The following is a 6,546-nucleotide window of genomic DNA, read 5'->3' on the forward strand; positions in this document are numbered from 1 at the left end:
GTAATGCAAACTGCATAGTCACCTCAGGGATCACTTGCAGTATATCAAGCGCTGAAAATAAAATAAGATCAATCAGAAGGGGTATCCTTTTATGTCTTATTTAGTCTTGCAGGAGTTGTGTGTCTGTCCTACAGAAACTGTATTGCACAACTCACTTACTTTCTGCATTAGCAATGCCATTACCTGCTAAATAAAAGACCAGCTTTGCAGCATAGATGTTCTGTTTTACTTTTTTTCAATTTTCCTTAGGGACATTGTGCTCCACCTACAACTTGGCCCACTAACCTGAGGTGCTCTTTAGAAATTATGCTGCTAAGTTGGACACTCAGCACCCATACTGTCTTCAACGAACATTTCTCACCAGCTTAACTGGGAGGAACCCCAGTGTGCCCCAGTATCATTCCATCATAAGTAAAGTATTGCCATACTGGGACAGACCAAAGGTCCATCAAGCCCAGTATCCTGTTTCCAACAGTGCCCAATCCAGGTCACAAATACCTGGCAAGATCCCAAAGAAGTACAAAACATTTTATGCTGCTTATCCCAGAAATAAGCAGTGGATTTTCCCCGTCCATTTTAATAACGGTCTATGGACTTTTCTTTTAGGATGCCGTCAAAACCTTTTTTAAACCCCACTAAGCTAACCGCCTTTACCACATTTTTTGGCAATGAATTCCAGAGTTTAATTACACGTTGAGTGAAGAAACATTTTCTCTGATTTGTTTTAAATTTACTACTTTGTAACTCCATTTCATGGCCCCTAGTCCTAGTATTTTTGGAAAGAGTAAACAGACGCTTCATGTCTACCAGTTCCACTCCAGTCATTAGTTTATAGACCTCTATCATAACTCTCCTCAGCTGTCTTTTCTCCAAGCTGAAGAGTCCTAGCTGCTTTAGCCTTTCCTCATAGGGAAGTCGTTCCATCACTTTTATCATTTTCGTCGCCCTTCTCTGCACCTATATCTTTTTTTGAGATGCGGTGACCAGAATTGAGCACAATATTCGAGGTGCGGTCGCACCGTGGAGTGATACAAAAGTATTATAACGTCATCATTTTTGTTTTCCATTCCTTTCCTAACAATACATAGCATTCTGTTTGCTTTCTTAGCTGCCTCAGCATACTGAGCAGAAGATTTCAACGTATCATCAACGACGACACCTAGATCCCTTTCTTGGTCCGTGACTCCTAACGTGGAACCTTGCATTACGTAGCTATAATTTGGGTTCCTCTTTCCCACACGCATCAGTTTGCACTTGCTCACATTAAACGTCATCTGCCATTTAGACACCCAGTCTCATAAGGTCCTCTTGTAATTTTTCACAATCCTCTTGCAATTTAACAACTTTGAATAACTTTGTGTCTTCAGCAAATTTAATTACCTCACTAGTTGTTTGTCGCTAGTGTTACGTATGAGCCGGAGATCATACAGAGAACCTTTATTGTAAGTATATACAGATAACAGTTCTGCAGCTGCCTTTTTTTCAAGGGGACTGGGTAGAATTCAGGCTATAAGTTCCCCTGGTGCTTCCTTTATGGCAAGTCCTAGAGGCCAATATACTACAAATCTCACTTTCATTCCCTTACGGAAATCATGTTGCTCTTCCTCCATAGTATTTGTCTTTCCTTTGTTCTCCTACAGCCAATACTATAACCTGCTCCCAAATCATCACTTGTATGAGTTTCTCTGACATCTTTCACGCTGTAACACAGTAAATGACGACAGATAAAGATCTGTAGGGTCCATCCAGTCTGCCCAACAAGATAAACTCATTTTACATGGTATGCGTTACTTTATATGAATACCTGAGTTTGATTTGTCCTTGCCATTCTCAGGGCACAGACCGTAGAAGTCGACCCAGCACTGTTCCTGTACTAAAAGTTCTGAAGATTCTGGAATCCCAATTAGTAGCAACATTCCATGTAGAACCCCAAAGAGTAACATAGTAAATGACGGCAGATAAAGACCTGTACGGTCCATCCAGTCTGCTCAACAAGATAAACTCATTTTACATGGTATGTGTTACTTTATATGAATACCTGAGTTTGATCTGTCTTTGCCATTATCAGGGCACAGACCGTAGAAGTCTGCCCAGCAGTATTCTGTCTCCTAAATCCAAAGCATCAGCCAAACGTTTCTTCACTGACTATTGGCAAAAGATTGAGTGAAATTGTATGAGGTATCCTGGGAGATGGGACTGCATGGTAGAGACATGAAGATCTGAAAAGCAAGTACGAAGGGTTTTTCTCCCTTTCTTTTGTAGTCTCCCTATGGGAGAGCATGTACTGTGCAGATAAATGTTTACAAACATGATCCAGAGAAAGTCATACACTTTAATCAAGTAGGTGAATCTTTGATTTTGCTTGGAGCAATGCTAAGCCTAAGGCCACTCGTGTTTTTGATGCATACATTTAACAACATAGACCCTGAATACCGAGTAGATAGTTCTGACGGCTTTGATGTTCCAGTTTTCACTCCGTATCAGTTCTGTTTCCCATCATGGCATGCCACAACTGAACTTGTTTATTAAACTTACCCGATGAAGGTTCAAGGTTCAAAATTATTTGATATACCATGGAATCAAATTAAATCTCCGTGGTTTCCATACAGTCAGAATAACCTTGGGGAACACATATTGATCAATTTACTCTGTCCTATCAAGTCTACTCATCCATATCAAGTACTAATGTCTACTGTCCCCCGCCGACCCAACATAAATGCCTGCACTCTGCAACACAACATAACCAAAGCTTGAACTGGACAGGGGCGAAGCCAGACTTCGGCGGGAGGGGGTCCAGAACCTCAGGTGAGGGGGCACATTTTAGCCCCCCCCCAGCGCTGCTGCCCCCCTGCCATTGCCGACACCCCCCACCATTGCCGCCACCGTCGCTACCACCAACTTTGCCCCCCCCTGCCGATGACCCTCTCGATCCCCCCTTCCACCACCAACCCGCCGTCGCCTACCTTTGCTGGTGGGGGACCCCAACCCCTGCCAGCCGAGGGCCTCTTCTTCTCGCAAAAGGATACCTTCTGTTTCTGACGTCAGAAACAGAAGGAAGCCTTTTGCGAGAAGAAGAGGACCTCGGCTGGCGGGGGTTGGGGTCCCCTGCCAACAAAGGCAGGCGACAGTGACAGCAGGTTGGTGGCGGGAGGGGGGTCGAGAGGGTCATTGGCAGGGGGGGGGGGTCCAGGGCCAAATCTGCGGGGCTACGCCACTGGTACTGGACACTAAATAATTTTTCCTCTCCTTGATTCCCATTGTAACTGAAACATATGTTTTTGTTTTGTTATATTTGTACCCTGCACTTTCCCACTAATGGCAGGTTCAATGCAGCTTACATGGGGCAATGGAGGGTTAAGTGACTTGCCCAGAGTCACAAGGAGCTGCCTGCGCCTGAAGTGGGAATCGAACTCAGTTCCGCAGGACCAAAGTCCACCACCCCAACCACTAGGCCACTCCTCCACTCTTACTCAACCATAATAATCACCTGTATTTGTTTCTTTACCGGACTGGCGAATGCCTCTACGGTACTATGTAAGCCACATTGAGCCTGCAAATAGGTGGGAAAATGTGGGGTACAAATATAACAAATAAATAAATAAATAAATACTATCGCTTCCTCCACCTTAGATACCCTTTTTGCTTATTCCATGCGTTCTTGAATTCAGATGCAGTCTTCATCTCCATAGCCTCCACGAGAAGCCATTCCATATATATCACCCTTGTCATAAAGAAGTATTTCCATACATTACTCCTGAGTCATCTTCATCTTATGATCCCTCATTCCAGAGCTTCAATTACTACTGCAAATCCAGCAGCAATAGTGTCTACATTACCTGAAGAGCAGTGCAAATGTAAGAATGTACTTTACATGCATATGATCTCCCCCCCCCCCCCTTGTGGGTGGGTTTTATTGAGAATAAGAAGAGAGAAAAAAATCCTGGTAAAGTGCTTTAAAACACAAACAGGTTTATTCTTTCTGAGTTCAGTTTGCCTGCCTTAGTAGAGCTGCACAGGAAATGTTGCCAGATGGGAAAACTTTCCCCCACCCAAAATCGGCCCTAAACCAGCCCAAAAACCCACCCAAAGTCAAACCCCGCCTCCAACGTCACCGACCCCGCCTCCAACGTCATCGACCCCCACCTCCAACGTCATCAACCACGACTCCGTCATCAACCCCGCCCCCTGGTGTCACCTCTGACGTTGTTAACCCCGCCCCCGATGTCACCTCTGATGTCATTATCCCCGCCCCTGATGTCAACCCCGCCACGGAAAAGCTTCTATTGGACCAAATTGGACCAATAGAAGCCCCGGAAAAGAGCCCAAACCCCACACAGCTGCAACGAAAAAGAAGCCCAATTTCCCGCAGCCCGCAGCCTTCGAAAATTTCCCGCATCCTGGCTTAAAAAACCAGCCCAATTGGGTGGGAAACTGACCCATCTGGCACAGGCACAGCTGTGAGACCCATCCCCTCCTGCAAATGTTAAAATGTTTAAACAGCCACATTCCCCCTGTTTAAACATTTTAAGATTTGCAGGAGGGGATGGGTCTCACAGCTGTGCCTGCATGTAAATGGAGACAGACAGACAGAATGCTGGGAGCTCTTTTACACATTATGAGTGGATTCATTCACTGAAGGGAGTAAAGGTTGTGGGATCCATGATGCACACGCACTGAATGGAGAGAGCTGGAAAGATAGAAAACTGAGAGTAGGGTTAAATGGTCAGTGTTCTCAATGGAGAAAGGTAGATAGTGGGGTACCCCAGGGGTCTGTGCTGGGAGCGCTGCTTTTTAACATATTTATAAATGATCTAGAGATGGGAATAACTAGGTGAGGTAAATTAAATTTGCTGACAACACAAAGTTATTCAAAGTTGTTAAATTGCAAGAGGATTGTGAAAAATTACAAGAGGAGACTGGGCATCCAAATAACAGATGACATTTAATGTGATGCATGTGGGAAAGAGGAACCTGAACAATAGTTACGTGATACAAGGTTCCACATTAGGAGTCACTGACCAGGAAAGGGATCTAGGGTTTGAAATGTGTGAAAGTCTATATTTATTTATTTATTTGTTACATTTGTACCCCGCATTTTCCCACCTATTTACAGGCTCAATGTGGCTTACATAGTACCGTAGAGGCATTCGCCACTCTGGTAAAGAAACAAATACAGGTGGTATTATGGTTGAGTAAGGAACATATGTTTCAGTTACAATGGGAATCAAGGAGAGGAAAGATTGTTTAGTGTCCAGTACCAGTGGCGTAGCTACGTGGGGCCAGGGGGGCATTGGCCCCCGTAGATTTGGCCCTGGACCCCCCCTGGACCCCCCCTCCCACCACCAACCCGCCGTCGCCCGCCTTTGCTGGCGGGGGACCCCAACCCCCGCCAGCCAAGGTCCTCTTCCCCTCGCAAAAGGCCTCCCTATATATTACTGATTCTAAAGATCTGAGGTATAGATTAGTGCTATTGATTTCAGTGCACAAGTACTGGATTAAGTACCAGGACTGTTGAAATTTGTTGATGTGCTAAGAAATCCTCATTTCATAGGTGTGTATAATGCAGTGTATATAGAGGTCTTCATAAGTAGGTCAGTAACCTATTTAATTTATTAGCCACCCTGTTCACAGCAGTTTGGGATTTTTCCTGGGGGGGGGGGAGAAGAGAGTAATCCCACCCACTAATGCTTTTCTTCCCCAGGTGGAGGCGCCAAAGTACCAAGTGAAGAGACCAACGGAGACTGCTCTCAGGAGACTCCTGGTAGGTCACCCTTATACCCAGGAGTATGTGATGTCATGGGTAGTTGGTGTTGTACTCTCAGGTGACAAGACAAAAAGACCCCACTCCAGTAAGAATCAGAGGAATCCTTAAAGTAGTAGGTTACATTCAGTTGTGGTCCTTATTTTCTCCTACTGTTCCACTCGGGGTGATTTGTTCTCTATCTCGTATTTAAGGGAGTAACCTAGGGAACATATATGCTTGTTATCTAGGAAATAATCTGGAAACTCCCTTTCCCCCAGTTCTTCAAGGGCCCTTTCCCTCTGTCTTGTTTTCCAACCTCCTGGGGAAATTTCCTTTCTCCTACCTTTGGTTTCTTACCACAGTGTGTGTTTGAACAAATATGCAAATAAATTGTGACTTTGCTCATGCTCCTCCCAAACTCCTCCTCTAAGGGTCTGATATCCTTTTTGGGGTGGCCTAATTTTATAAGGGCTCCTAATACACCTAAAACAGCTTTGTTTTAGATGATGAGAACACTTATCTTAGCAAATGACCTCTTAGAGACCACGACTAGCGTGAAAGGATGTGCGTAGGTTCTATGGCATATATTTGTACAGTGGGAATGCGTGGGTATGGAGTTTGGGCAGAGAATCTATGCATGTGTGGATTATAAAATTCCTTAATTTATACATTGTGTGAAATACCCACTAGTATTTATGCTAGCCGTAGAACTGGTAAGTGCTGGTGCTTCTGTGTACATGACTTTTTTGCACATATACTAGTATTTCATAAAGTTAAGTAGGCATAAAATAGATGAAAGCATG

The sequence above is a fragment of the Microcaecilia unicolor genome, chromosome 11 (genome assembly GCF_901765095.1).
Source record: "Microcaecilia unicolor chromosome 11, aMicUni1.1, whole genome shotgun sequence".
Lineage (NCBI taxonomy): Eukaryota > Metazoa > Chordata > Amphibia > Gymnophiona > Siphonopidae > Microcaecilia > Microcaecilia unicolor.